Source organism: Dreissena polymorpha, unplaced genomic scaffold (genome assembly GCF_020536995.1).
Source record: "Dreissena polymorpha isolate Duluth1 unplaced genomic scaffold, UMN_Dpol_1.0 chrUn056, whole genome shotgun sequence".
In the NCBI taxonomy this organism is placed as follows: domain Eukaryota; kingdom Metazoa; phylum Mollusca; class Bivalvia; order Myida; family Dreissenidae; genus Dreissena; species Dreissena polymorpha.
In genome coordinates, this window is record NW_026273370.1 from 1 (window position 1) to 16,378 (window position 16,378).

Here is a 16,378-nt window from a genome sequence, read left to right on the forward strand (position 1 = left end):
GGAGCAGTTGTTGGAATCATTTTAATGAATTAACCTCGTTAGTTCTGTATGTATTTGTAATACACAAATGTAGGTGGTAAATTGGAGAGTAAAATGAACCTACAAATGATTCATAATATCAATTTAAAATAATTACATCAATATAAAACTATTTTATCCTTCAATGGACAAATACATAAATAAAAGGTATATATATTGTGTTTTTGTTCATTGTAGTACGCATATATACATATTTAGCAATGATTTCATAATTTATTCGATCAAAATATATGCCACTGATGTACGATGAGCTTCCAATGTTTGTATTAAGGTAAATAGTTTTGATCTAATTCATTATAAACATTGTTCACCACATAATGACATTTTGATACTAAAATAATCGTAATATAACATGCTTACAAGGTCATCCCTTTAAAAAAAAATAGAAAGATACAGGTTATCTATACTATACAAGTGATGATGGGGATGATTATGGTGATGATGCAGTTGATAATGATAAAAGTGCGAGCATTCGCTGATTGCATTCAAACATTTATGTTTACTGAACCAATTTTATTGGATTAGTATTATAATTTTTTTATTTATATGCAACAATTTATTGTCTATTGTTTCTTCTATATTATAAAATGTATTTATTAAGATGAAGAAAGAGATAAAAAATGACACAACTGCATGCTTTTTTTAAGGTCAAGATGAAAGCATTATTAATCTTGTTTAATTACTGGACAGACATTCGCCACCTGTTGGGGGCGGGCACTTTGGGTCACTAAAGTTTATGACACCCGTGTTAATAGTAAGTATATGTCAAACAAAGGGCCAATTATACCACGGTTTACATGTTGAAATCACGAGTGTCGACGCTTGTGAACACATGCAAATTATTTTAAAGTAGACAGCCACTTTCCATTTGTGCTTTTAATTTTGTCCAGACTTGGTAAGGTTTCAATATTCAATTTATCGTAAAAATCAAAGAATGCAATCTAATAAGAAATGTTTTTATACATGTTGGATTAATTGCTTAGTCCATTTAGTTTATTTTAGAACCATATATATGCTGAAACAACTTTAAATGATAAACCAATGATAATCAAACGGTGTTAACTTGTTTGTACAAGTAGTTGTCACCTAAATATTGTTTGTGTATATTTATGTTGAACAAGTTGATTTCATAACTTCAAATGCTTTATTAGCGAAAACAAAAATACAATCTTACGTTTTTTATTAAAGTTATTTATTATAAATAATTATTATATAATTGAGTTTCACTGTGTTTTGATGAGTTAAATAATTGCGGAAATTACAGTTATTTTCAACATAATCTATAGATCAGCGTAAAGCCAACTGCCTTTTTCCCACTAGTGGGCGTAGTCAGAAAATAGCAGGTGCGCGTAACGTCATTCTTCAAATTGTCTATAATAGCACATTAGAGCGTAGGCTACTTTGCTCCATATTTTCTTGCACAGTCCAGCATTTATGTTATACTAATACGAATATTTTCCATATAGGAAACAGTAATTTATAGAAACGTGATATAATGATGAATTGTTTCACCCAAACTTTATAAACTTTCCAGAAATGAAATGTATTGTTGCTCTACACTATTTTACCTAGTACTGAATATGGATGTTTTGTGGGTGGAATCAATAGTTCGCTTTTGCAAGAGTGTTATTTAGGTTGAATTGATTAAAAAGATATGATGCTGTATACAATTGAGCGCTTTTTAATATTAATATAAAATGATGACAATGGAATGCAAGTGGTAATAAAGTTTACTTTGAAGAACCAAATGAATTGATATTAAATGTTGTTATATATTAGACCTATTTAATTATCATTTTGCCTGTTCCTTTATTGTACATGATTCTGATACAGTGCAATGTCTTGCAAGGACCTGTCTGTGTAATTTGTTATAGCAACTACTCTAAAATTAACACTTATGCCAAACACTAAATACTTGTATGTTTCTAAACAACACTTTACAGGCGGACTATGTTGACGATCTACTTTCTGCAAAATTGGCTCATATGAAGAATCGGCTTACATTCAAATGTTTCCGATCAATTCATGTTCGTAGGCATAGTCAAATAATTAAAATAAAAATAATAAAAATAAATTGATTTTCAAGTTAATTTCAGTTTTTCTTGTTTAATCTTTGCTTATACATAAAATTAGTATTAGTAAAATAAACAAAGGTAAAACTTTAGCTGCCCCAGCACCAGAACATTCCCATCATCAACCGCGCCTACTTGAATTACGATAGCTCCTTAAAAGAAGTGTGAGAATTATATTAGAATATAACTTTTTGTATACATTTTGAGAAAAAAAAAACAACATAACACACAATTGTATTTATCTGTTACTCTCAATTATAGAACTACTTTGAACAAAAATATTATAGCAGTTCTTTGTCTGCAGGCCCTTATTTTTTGCTAAAATCAGTTAGTTAACAGGTCTACACAATTATTTCTAATGAAATACAAAAATAAGTATAATATAATTAATAATATTAATAAACACACATGATAATATTAATTTACACACATGGCAAGATTAAAGTTCTAACCAAAAATCAATTAGGCATTCCTGGTATTAATTTCGTCAAGTCCTTCGTATAATCCTATGTATAGAGAAACAAGTTATTTATAACCGACCAATGACGTTAAACAATGCAACTTTCAATTGACACAGTGCCATACGGTACATCGGAATGGAACAATGATAGTGTTTTTAGATCTGGAATAGCATTACTTGTAAGTTTTTATTAACTTTATTGTAATGCAACTAGTAAAATAATGTTTATATTTATATTAAGTAACTCTTGCATGATCATCTGCACTGTTTGCAGCCGTTAAAGCTTCCTACTTTTCTTAACTTGTTGAAACGATGCTATTGTAAATGGAACCGTTCAACAATATGAGGTCGATATATATTTATAGGAGTAGTTTGTAAGCTGTAGTGACTTGCATAGTTTGTTTGCCAACGTAGTAACTAACTTAATTTGTATGACAGTGTAGTGACTTGCCTAGTGTGTATTCCAATTACATGACATGCCTAGTGTGTCTGCCGCTGTAGTGACTTGCATAGTTTTTATGCAAATGTATAACTTATTAAGTCCATAGTTTGTATGCCAGCGTAGTGACGTTCCTAGCGTGTATGCAAATTTCATGACTTAGTTACATAGTGTGTGTGCCACTGTAGTGACTTGCATATTTTGTATGCCAATGAAGTAACTAGAGGGAGCAGTGGGTCTAATGGTAGGACGCTGGCTTAGGGATCGAGATGTCCCGGGTTCGAATCCCGCCCTGACCACTGAAATTTCCTTGAGCAAGAAATTTATCCCACATCTGCTCCTCTCCACCCAGGTGTATAAATGGGTACCTGTGAGGGAAATAAGCCAATGTGCAGTGGCTGCATACTGCGCCAAGATGTTAACGGACGACTTATGACCCAGTGATCAGGGCAAAATGTAAAGCGCCTTTGAACGCACATATCGAGTATGAAAATGGCGCAATATAAATGTGGTATAAACAAAAGTGACTGGCTTAGTTTGTATGCCAGTGTAGTGACTCGCCTAGTGTGTATGCCAATTTCATGACTAACATAGTGTGTAAGCCACTTTAGGGACTTGCATAGTTTGTATGCCAATGAAGTAACTAGCTTAGTTTGTATGCCAGTGTAGTGACTCACCTAGTGTTTTTTCATGACTTACATAGTGTGTGTGCCACTGTAGTTACTCGCCTAGTTCGTATGCCAATTTCATGACTTACATAGTGTATGTGCCACTGTAGTGACTTGCATAGTGTGTATGCCAATGTGCATGTAGTAACTTCCATAGTTTTATGCCAGTTTAGTGACTCACCTAGTGTGTATGCCAATTTCATGACTTACATAGTGTATGTGCCACTGTAGTGACTTGCATATAAATATAAAATATTTATAAAATTTTATATACTATATGGTTAAATATGTATAATATTGATTAACTTTTACAAATCTTTTATTGTTTATTTCTCTTTCAATTAGGTTTGATGAAACTACAGAAGATGGCAGTTTTGGAAGGCTTGTAAATGACTCCACACACCCCAATTGCAAAGTGCAGTGCTTTGAGGAGGGAGGGTCTACCAAGCTTGTATGTTGTTGCCCTCCGTGACATTCTGCCACTGGACAGACGCTACAGGTGACTGTGCCAGTGTCATCTCTCGTGCAGAGAAGAAGTTGTGTATAATTATGGTGCAGGACCATATCCATGGAGGAAAAAGGTACTTATTAATAAAGAAATGTTTCCTCTAAATGGCCCTTTTTACACCCCCACTACTAGATGATCCGTCTGTCCCAAAATTGGCTGTCCTCTAACTTCCTGATGAATTGCCTGAGGCCTGTTTCTACTGCCTTCATGGGTCCGATAGTCGGACCCTTTCCCAATGCCAAATATGCCTAGTTTTTCTCAATTCGTACCCCAAAATTCCCAATTTAAAAAAAAAACCTGTTATTTTTTAGCTCATCTATGCTATTATGACCTGTCTTTTCCGTCTAGGGGGGGTCGTGTGTCAACATTTTTACTTAAATGACATCTCCTACTAAATCGATGGGCCAGTCTTGATGTAAATTGGCCAAATGTGAAAGTTTTTCAAAGAATTGCATGCCAACCGAAAGGAAAAAAAATCTCTCTAAAACTGCGAGGTTTAAGACTTTAATAGATATTTGGCATGAAGCATCGTCTGTTGGAACTCTACCAAGATTGTTTGAAGTACATTGTAACGCCCATTTATCGCAGACCGGTAATGCGGCCTACTATGGCATGCAATGAAGCATGAAAACAGTCGATTAGTGACAGTGTTGTTTGCACACAGCCGGGGTTGTTTTTAATATTTAAGAAATAACTAATTAGTGTCCCTGCATAGGTTATAATGGCAGTTTACTGTACTATAAGTCGTTAAATTTCGCAACTGGTCATTCTGTCTCTGTACACGAAATACATCGCAAAAATGGATACGCATAATACTGTCACACGCAAACATAAACAATTCTCGATTACTGAGAAGATCGAGATAATAGACACGAACTGAAGAAGATGGCAACAGATTTCCATTGGTCATTCCATACTGTTTGATAGGAAAGTATGTGTACATAACATTATTTCATTTATTTTGGCAGTCATTTTAAGGATCATCTCATGCTATTGAATTACAGCAATAGATATACCCTGTTGAAGGTTTTATAGAGATGCCACTTAAGCAAACCTTTATACATAAAATATTGATTATCTAAAACTGAACTAACTACAATGCATTGCAGTTATAATGTGATCAAAGTCTTCTAGTCATTTTGTGAGAAGGAAATTTAAGTTGTTGTGTCATATTTGCTGCTATGTTTCATATACTGATACAGTGTGCGAAATTCAGATTTTAAAGTATTAGCCCAAATTCTTACATAAAGTAAAATTTCTTAGTAGCCCGACTATATAAATGTTTAAATTGTTCCCACTAGCCCGAATGGATTTTCACTAGCCAAAACCCTTCAGGCTAGTGCGAATTTCGCACACTGCTGATAGGTAGCAAACAAAGTTAAGTCATTAAAAGTTACAGTTTTATTTATACAGAGTTTTTTTATGCCTCTGACATCTTGATGCAGGACACATATAATGATTGTGTTGGCCATCAGTAAATCCATCCATAGGATGGTCTAGCGCAGGGATTGACCTTTACTGTTGGGAGGGGACGGTCCACAGGACTGGCTACCCTCAAAGCCCACTTGTTTGATACTGAATATGCATGTACTGGTCCTGATAATCAAAAACACCAATTTGCATTATCCCATAATGCATACAATAGCATAAAAATCCAAATGATTATCAAATTGAATTTTGGCAAATAATAAAGCACATATAAATATTTTCAATGTATAATATAACATATTTCGCTTAGAATATTATAAACCATTGTTGCTTAAATAAAGATCTAATATAGAATACTTTAACTTGACTTAAATTTGACACTATGGTTTTTGTGTGCTGAGCAATCAATAAGCAATTAGAGCAATTTAAATATTTATCGATATTTGATAGGGCTTTCCATTTCTTTTTGTTTTGCAATAATTCCTAAAATGTGAAATCTTGACATGAATTTTGCTTACTTTGATTGTGTGTTTTTTAAAATAGGGTTACAATTTAAAACTGCCTTTTGTAGAAAAAATAATTGCTGAGTTGAAAAGTTGTTCATCAACTATTATTGCGTCTGGAGAAATACTAATGATATCCAATTTTAGTCAAATAATGGCCTAATGACGCATATAAGCCAACCTCACTTTGGCCTTGACACAGTTTGTACTTAAAATATTAGAAATGGGTCATCCTACACGAGCAATAAGCCTGTGTGGGCAGTGAGCACAGCATCTTGTTTTCAAGGAAAATAAAAATATGCCTAATGTGTATTTTGTGCTCTAATATATAAACTAAATAGTACATGTACAAACACATTACTGGGATTATACATATAAATTACAAAATAGCCTATGCCTTCCAACACAGCTTGTCAGGGCATAATATATAATAATACAGTAAATATATAAATGAAATGTCGCTATTTAATTGAAACATGTTTTGAAATCCAAACAGTATTGTTATTTTTAAACTGCAGTTCGAAAAGCTGTGACGTTATAGTATCCAAGCCAGGCGTGAGACCAGTCCATTGCCTACTTGAAGTTTAAACAACGGAAAGGTAAGTATTTAAACCCTGTAGATTATTTTTCATGGCATTGTGTAATATGACGCATGTTGCATTTAGCTACAAAACTGTGTTTTTGAGCAAGCAATCAATTTTATTCGCTTACAACTCTTATAAAAAAAAAATTAGATTGATATCAAAACTTAACAATTAGTCATGTTAAGCAGTTTGATCTGTAATAATTGACAAAATCCTGTCCGTATCAATCCTCGAGCCATATTTACTGTGTTGCAACAAATAAGAGCACAGCAAATATGAGTGCAAGAAAATCGGAAGCTGTCTTAATAAAGATAACTAACAATAAAGAGCTTGAAACTAGATTTTTAGTTCTTGTTACATTGTTCAGAAAGTCGATAATGTGAATGTAAAGAAATAGTTTTTCCTGTTCTAATTCATAGCGATAAAACCTGTAGGCATTTTTAAAAGACAGTGCTAGTAGCATTGTAAACATATCTGGTTTATTAAAGTATGTACATTTGATCTTTCCTATCAGTTATTTGCAAAATAATCAGATTAAAATGACAATAAAACTTGAAAGCAGACACGAAAGCATTGAATGACAAAAAAAGTGCTTCCATAAGCAATAAATAAACAAGTACTGATGTAGATTTCTTCCATCGTTTATAAGGGTTATGTACTTTAAACCACTGTCAATTTAACTTGTATGTTCAGATGAAAACTAATCGTTGCTTTAAAACAAGCTTATTGTTCATTTGAAAGCAATGATTGTTCTGAACTTTTATTCAATTTTAAATTGAAATATGTTTATTTACTTTATTTGGTTAATTTTATTTATGTCACTGTATCTGATGAAAAACTCTACCCAATCTAAGGTAGCGTTCCCCTCTCATCATTCTGTTTATACAAGAAATGCAGTTATAAAGTAAGTACTCAATTCTAATTTGATAATCACTTTAAAAAAGATAATAAAATCACTGGCATAACACTTCCTGAAATACTAGATTATTGTTTGATACTAACTTAGTTTTAAGAATTAAGGGTTATACTAAATTGACCTAAAATGCTCTGTAGGTGTAGTATATGCTACTAGTAATTCTTATCTACTGGTTTCATTTACTGCCCTTTTGGGGGATCTTTCAACTTGCTTTCTTTATGAAATACATGAAATTACATTGTTATATTTGTCAATGCTTAAAGAAACATTACTACTCAAAATGAAGGAAAATTTTGTTCAATATTTCGTAAAATAAAGCTAAACAATTAAAAATCATTGTATCTTATGGAAATTGCCAAAATTTCAACGCCAGACGTGGTCTGATAAAATAGATGTTTGTAGATACAAAATGCGCGTTTTTATTCTTGTTTTACAAATTTAATTCGATTTAATAACATGGAATTAATTGTGTCACAAATAAATAAAACGAGCATTTTGTATCTACAAAATATATGTTATCATACCACATCCAGCATTGAAATTGTGGCTATTGCTATAAGGAACACTGATTTTTAAGGTGTTTACTTTATTTTACGAAATACTTTACAAAATTTTCATTGACTGTGAGCGTTATAGAGGCTTTAATTGGTGGCTCCCAAAGTGATAACCAATGACAATGCAGGCTCTAGTGGCTTGAGTGTTTGTACACACATGCAAGTCACTACACAGTACACACTATGCAAGCTAGTACACACTATGTAAGTCACTACACAGTACTCACTATGCAACAAGCCAGTACACACTATACAAGTCACTACACAGTACACACTATGCAAGCCATTACATACCATGCAAGTCACTACACAGTACTCACTATGCAAGCTATTACAGCATAATTAGTTAATTTGACATGAGATCTATACAGTTTTCAAGCTCTTCATTAAGTTCATGAGTATAATTTGTATTTTTTATGTGTTTTAGTAATAAATTTTTTAATCTTCAGGACAAGTTTGCTTTATACACTGATGTCGGAGCTTGGAGAAATTCACTTGACTACATTACCCAGCTCAGGCAGTCTGCAATACTCAAAGAAGTGAGGACTCTGAGATAAATAATTTGTACGGATCATGGTGATAAAACAACATGCATCATAGATAGCTAAATCAGGGCTTTTTCCTTCTGTGAGAATGGGCGTTTTTCACAAATTTGAGAAATTGGCGACTCAAATTTCACAATTTCAAGAAGTTTGTGACTCAAATTTTCAAAACTTAAGAAAGTTCACGACTCATTATTTCACAATTTTGAACAGTTTTTGACTCATTTGTTCACAATTTTGAACTGTTCGCGACTCTTTTTTTCACAAAAGGAGGGTTGGGGCCAAGGCCGCTCCACAAAAATAGGAAAAAAAGCCCTGTGAATGAGTACTTTGTATTAAGTAGTGTGTTAATTTTTGAAGGCATTATGAATACTATTGTGTGAAAATCTGTCATAGCCTAGGACTATAATTACTATATTTAATAAAACTGGTCCAAGGAATTTTGACTATATACTTTTGGTAACAAAATCAAACATGTTACCACTGAGACAATCAAAAATTATAACTGAAAGCTATATTTTAAGGATATGTGAGTAATGATAATACATGTTTTGACATTATTGGAGTTTTCAGACATAAGTGGAATGTAGGGCACCTGTGTCATTTGGACATATTTCTGTTTGAATCTGTGACAATTTTTTGGATATTTGTCATTTTGTTATGTAGACAATTCTCTTTGAACATTGTGGCATGCGTAAAAAAGTTTTTTCTAATGTTTATAAGGTATTGAGCTTTTCAAAGAATGAATTTGTCTGTGCCATGTATATTGTTGGCTAAGGGATTAAATTTGTCTTTAAAGGGATCTTTTCACGCTTTGGTTAATTGACAAAATTGAAAAAAGTTGTTTCAGATCCGCAAATTTTCGTTTTAGTTATGATATTTGTGAGGAAACAGTAATACTGAACATTTACCATGGTCTAATATAGCCATTATATGCATCTTTTGACGATTTTAAAACCTAAAAATTATAAAGCGTTGCAACGCGAAACGATTGAATAATTTGGAGAGTTCTGTTTTTGTCGTTAAATTTTGTGAAACTACGAATATTGCTTATATAAGGTATAAAATTAGTCAAGTATGTGTACTCGGCGGAATAGCTCAGTAGGCTAAAGCGTTTTTACTTCAGGACTCTGGCAGGACTCCAGGGGTCACTGGTTCGAAACCTGCTCCGGGCCATGTTCTTTTCCTTTTTTTAATTTTATTCTTGATTTTTTACTGGAGCTTTTACGATCCAATGTTTACATTTATCAATATGAAGCATTTAATGAATAAGTTAAAAAATGCCAAAATCTGTGAAAAGGCCCCTTTAAAGTGGGGCTCATAAAAACTTTTATCTGCAATATGTGCCAGTTATCCACTTAAATTGAACAGGATGGGTCACATATAACTACAACCGCATTGCATTGCTGCGTGTCCCTATTTGAATGCTACACTGTCCTCAGTTTGACTTTTCACTGTCCTAATTAAATAAGATATTACTTTTTAACCAGGTTTTTAACCAGGTTTTCCGAAGGAAAAATTAACCAGGTTTTCCGAAGGAAAAAACTGGTTATTAGATTGGCGAATGCGGGCGGGCTGGCTGGCTGACGTGCTGGCTGGCTGGCGGGCGGGCGGAACAAGCTTGTCCGGGCCATAACTATGTCGTTCATTGTCAGATTTTAAAATCATTTGGCACATTTGTTCACCATCATTGGACGGTGTGTCGCGCGAAATAATTACGTCGATATCTCCAAGGTCAAGGTCACACTTTGAGTTCAAAGGTCAAAAATGGCCATAAATGAGCTTGTCCTGGCCATAACTATGTCATTCATTGTGAGATTTTAAAATCATTTGGCACATTTGTTCACCATCATGGGACGGCGTGTCGCACGAAAGAATCACGTCAATATCTCCAATGTCAAGGTCGCCACGACTAAAAATAGATTTTTTTTAAAAACAAACTTACAAAGGGGGTTAGTTTTGTTTGTTCATTTCAAAAGTTCAGTTTGAGTTTTCTCCCTTTATCAGATTTTTTTTTCACAATGAAAACCTGGTTTTGTGACAATTTTGTCCCTTGTTATAATAATATTATACAGTTCTTGATGACTGCAGTGTCCACGACTAAGATGTTGAACCAGATGGCCTACATCCAGAACTGACGCATGGAGTTCAAAACTACATGGATAAAGGTATTCTTTTCTGTAAAACCTTTTGAAAAAAAAGATTTCATGTACCTCAGGCTAGTTCAGTTTATAGGGAATTTGTCCATAAACCCCACATTCAAAGGTTAGATTCAAATAAAGAAGGAATTTATACATATGGAGGTGCAAAACAGCTTGGAGCAAGATATTCTTTGGTGTGAAACATGTTGAAAAAAAAAGGTTTACATATACATCCAGCTAGTTCTATTATTTTGGAACTGGTTGATCAACCTCACATGCACAAGTTGGATGACAGTGACAGTCACAATGTTTACATTTTAAAATTAATGTATGTGGCTCAATCTGTTTTCTTATGTCATGTTGTTACATGTACAGTGATGAGTCTGCATCGGTTACCTTCTAGGCAGCTACGTTCGATTCGGCTTAAGGTCACCATAGTTAGCCCAGACAGCCCTCCGGCACTTTGTCAGAGGACAGATCATCTGAGATGTGATTGAGAGTCATGAGGTAACCGCTGTGCAAATATTTGGCTCGGATCTGACAAACCGCAAAAAGTTTGCCTTTTAAAGAGTGTGGCATATCATTCCAACAAGGTACATTTTATAACAAAATGATTAAATACTTGTTATATATACATTTGTCACTGTGAGACCATTATTTAGTTTAGCTGTTCGTAATGTTATTATATTTTAATAAGAGTGAATTGAAACCTAAAATTTTTGTATTGTATTTTCACCTATATGGAACATGTGTAAGTAAATGTTTTTAATGTTTCTTATGATTCGAGACAAATAGTGTAAGCATTTTTTGTTTTGATAATATATTAATTGTAATGAGTTAAATATTTTAGAAAAATATGTACAGTACTATATGCGTAAATGCATATACTTCACATTTCTTATTTTATCCGAGGAAGAACTTGTCCAAAACACTCAAATGTTGAGTTTGTAAATATGTTTTGACATTTTTGGTGGTCAGTAGTTTTTTTAGATTCTCGTCTTGTAGTTAGTTCATGTACTGTAATAAGGTATTGATAAGAAAAGTTTATTGGTTTGGTTTAAAAATGTATGAAGCGTTTAGATGATTAATTACTTCAATGTATAACTGTCATAGACTTTATAACTGGCGATTTATTTTAAATAAAAATTAATGTTGGATTGATTGTGGCTTCAAGTCACAGAAGACATCTCAGATACAGATCATTCCTGGAGTTCAAACATCACATTAAATTATTTCATTTTTCATATGTTAATGTTTGGACTAACAATAGCAAATAAGCAAGCATATACACGTATATATATATCCAGTTCAAACTGTGTTTGATTTCAGTTATAAGTGCGGTGTAAAATATTCATATTGTATAAACCATAAACTTAAACATAACAATTACAGATGTGCATTGCCCCATCACCTTTGTCCAGCCACCTGGCAGATTCCCTGCGGAGTAGTTGTGTGCTAACTTCTCGGGGTTCCATCACCAATGATGGCTTCCCCAAGGCTACAACTACATACAGAAGATGATAGTCAACATTCAGCTTGTGATGTAAGAAACGGGCATTCAGCCGGCGAATATAAACCAGCACACCTTAACTGCTTGGTAGGTATGTAGTTACGAGTACATGAAACTGTTTAGTTGTTGAAAATTAAAAATTGTTTTCCCTTGAATCATCAGTAGCAACATTAGCCAATGTAAATTTTGATGTATTCTTAATTAATTTATCATGGAAACTTTGAAAAGAACAATTTAAGTGTTAATATCTGTAACATTATTGTTAATTTTATTATTAAGCTAAATAATGTTTTTGTACATTACTCTTTCTTGAATAAATTTGGGATAAAATAATTCCACTTTCCAAGCACGTGTACTTTGTACACATGTACATGTATTTGACTTTATCTGTTTGTTTTACATTTTTATACTAGTTGATAATAGTAAATGTAGTTGACAGAAATAATTGTAAACAATATTGCTGTTACTGGAAAAATCCTTATAGTGTAAGCAACCACACCTTTCCATATGGAGAGGAAATCCAGGTTCAAATCCTGGTGGGGATCCCATATAAGCAGCAACTTACATAATGTGCATATAAATTATACAAATAATAGTATATGTTGTCATAGTGTGTGATATTTAATATTCATATTAAAATAGTTATTAATTTTTTGACATTTTCTCTATCACACACACACACATACGCAATATACGCTGGCAGTGACATATTATGTATTTTTACTTTATGTGATTTATCATTAGGACACCATCATTAGCTTTATGCTTCAAAAAAGGCCCATCACTTTCTCCTGGCAATTAATTATAATTATTACCCCTTTTTAATTTAAAAAGAAAAGGGTTTGTTTTCAACGAGTGTGCATCTTTTTTCAACTACAGAATCTGATGTTCATATCTTCAGTGTCTTATTATAAGGCAAATACTGAAATAAAATGAATATTTCATGCAGTTTTTGTGTCAGTTTTCATGTGCAGTGCTCATGGAAAGTGCAGGGAGAGGATCTTGCTGGAACAGGTGCTCACCCTTCAGTTGGCTCGATTGGTAGCGCCCAAGTCACTGCCAGCGCCCATGAAAAGGCCAGATGCCCTGGAGATGGGAACCACTGACACATGATCAGTTCCCCATCTAGAGCAGCACTAAAGGCGACCTCCATAAAGCCTACTTTCTGGAATACATCTGTGTGCAGAGCTTGTACATCAAGTTGAAGACTTACAATTCATCTCATTGACAGTGATACAACATTTAAACAAAACCGTTTTATGACTGAAAAATCTAAATAAAAACAAAATATGTTGTTGCCTTATACCAGTGTCATGGCACACTGGTCGCTTTACTATATGCTGCAATAAATTGCTTCTTTTCAAGGATGAGGCTTTGTTGACTGCTTTAATAAATATATAATGTAAAATTACCTGCTCAACTATGAAATTATATGAATCAAATATTGTGTACAACTACTGCTTGCCTCATTAAAAAAACACAATATGAAGCTTCATTACTAAATGTGTCCGCAAAATTTTATTCCCGATTCTGATCAGTGACTCCTTTGTGTAGCTTATGTTTAACGACTGTTCAGTTTAGTTGCTTTTTTGACCAAGTTAGTTATTTATCAAATACAGTGTACTTTTCTAATCATTTTGCTCTATGTTGTATAAAGTTACTGTTCAAAATGAATCAGATATCTAAGATGAGTATTGTCTAATCTTTTTTAATTAAAATCACTTGTCATAAATATAACTTCCTGGGCTAGTTTTCAAAATTGCATATGTATTGCGCAAAATGTTTGTTTATTTGAATTCAAGTGTTTCAACTGTCAATAAATTAATATTAAATAAAAACAGTTTTAGTTGAATAATAATTGATGTTTTGGCTATTCGGTCTTTTTTACACTTACACAGTATTTCTATACAATTGCGGATAGAATTGAATTACAGATTGATATTATTTGACTATTTGACAATTTGCATTCTACTGATTAATATACACAATCGAATAATTAACATGTATCTGAAAATCAAGAATAAATACAGTAACTTATTGTTATGAGTTATTACGGATTAAGTTCATATTGTATATTTATGTACATATATATCTTGTATAGTTGGTTGCTCATTCGATGATGCAGCCTGTCAAGTTTATAAATGAAGGTCACTCGCTGAATGCCAGATATATCCAAATCTTTCATTTACATTTAATTGATTGTATGTCTTTAATATAATTAACGGGTACTTCAAATATAGAAATGTTTTAAAATAGGTATCGTAAGGAAAAAAATAATCATAAGGTCCGTTTTGCGATAGACGTCTGCAGTCGAACATGAATTTTGCTATTATAATAACCGTGTAAATAAAAACTATAAAAAATACGCAACTACAGTGCCTTTAACGATAATCGATTTTTATGCCCCCGAAGGGAGGGCATATAGTGATCGGACCGTCCGTCCGTCTGTCCTTCCGTCACACTTTGCGTTAAGGTTTCTCAAAATGCTCATAACTACTATGTCCCTTGAGATATAACCTTCATAATTGGTATGCATGTGTATGTGGAAAAGACCTTTCCATACGCACAAACATGTTGACCCCTGTGACCTTGACGTTCAACCTAGGGTCCGCATTTGGGTTTCGAAATCTACGTTTAGGTTTCGAAAAATGCTCATTACGTCTATGTCCCTTGAGATATAACCTTCATATTTGCTATGCATGTGAATATGGACAAGGCACCATATGCACACAAACTTTGATCCCTGTGACCTTGACCTTGAACTTAGGGTCCGCGTTAAGGTTTCGAAATCTGCGTTTATTTTTCGAATTATGCTCATAACTTCTATGTCCCTTGAGATATAACCTTCATATTTGGTATGCATGTGTATATGGACAAGACCTTTCCATACGCACACAAATTTTGACCCCTGTGACCTTGACCTTGAACTTAGGGTCCGCGTTTAAGTTTATAAAATCTGCGTTTATGTTTCGAACAAAGCTCATAACTTCTATCAAGCGTTTATAGGGGGCATAAGTTATCCTATGGTGACAGCTCTTGTTTTCTATATAAATATATATATATATATATATATATATATATATATATATATATATATATATATATATATATATATATATATTATTCAAAACGATGCACTACTGCAAATGATGTTCTGTGCACTCGAAGTGTCACATTAACAATCCTTTACAATTATGAAGTTAAATATTTCTTTTATAAAATCGTACCCTATGTGATAAGCAATCATTTTATAAATACTTCAAAAGCTTAAGTAAAAATTAACGAACACCTATTCTCATTGATCAGCTATCGCGTGTGCATCTAATAGCTATTGCATGCGCACGTTATCACTCTTACGTGCACACTTAATAGCTATCGCATGCGCACGTATTAGCTATATCATTCTAACACAGTAACTGTAGCGTGCGCTCATAATTTTATTGCGAACATGATCAATACTATCGCCCGCGTATGTAATACTATCAAGAGCGCACGTTATAATAGTGTAACGCACATAATAATTTAAGTGTGTGCACGTGATAACTATCGCGTACTCGCGTATTTACTATCACTTATGAAATAGCTCTCTTAATATCGCTGAACCATTATATCCCAAGTTCAGCATATCGGTCTTTGCATGGCGCACTCACGACCTCCAAGATATACACAGAACGCAAAGGTGCTCGTTATGCAGTCGCCGGCAACGTTTGGCGCAGCGACTAGGCATAGGCGCCATGTCGCCGCGATTACTTTGACCTTATTTCAAATAGGGTCGCCGTTCAAATGCATTGAATATGACTTTTGCAAGAGGCTATAAAGAGAGTGCGTATGAAACGCCGTAGAAACACATCTTTGGCATCGTTATCTCTACAGGCGCTGTATAGACGCGCTAGAAAACGTTTAGGGTCGGAGCCATCGGCGTGATTGGTTGGCGTCCTTCAAACCTGCTTATACACCTATAAGATGTCAGAAAGCAGCCACCAAACCAACATACATAAGGATATAGCGTCTGTT

General features: G+C 33.6%; 1 long non-coding RNA gene across 2 annotated transcripts; it reads left to right on the forward strand.

The window, feature by feature from the left end:
* Positions 1 to 4,118: 4,118 nt before the first annotated feature.
* On the forward strand, positions 4,119 to 14,128 carry LOC127863893 (uncharacterized). 2 transcript variants are annotated; one of them, XR_008041236.1, is made up of 7 exons: positions 4,119 to 4,259; positions 6,636 to 6,716; positions 8,621 to 8,710; positions 10,805 to 10,881; positions 11,258 to 11,361; positions 12,247 to 12,455; positions 13,326 to 14,128. It is a non-coding gene; the product is annotated as an uncharacterized LOC127863893 (long non-coding RNA). The 2 variants fall into 2 exon arrangements; XR_008041235.1 differs by having other exon boundaries at positions 12,247 to 12,451.
* The last annotated feature ends 2,250 nt before the right edge of the window (positions 14,129 to 16,378 follow it).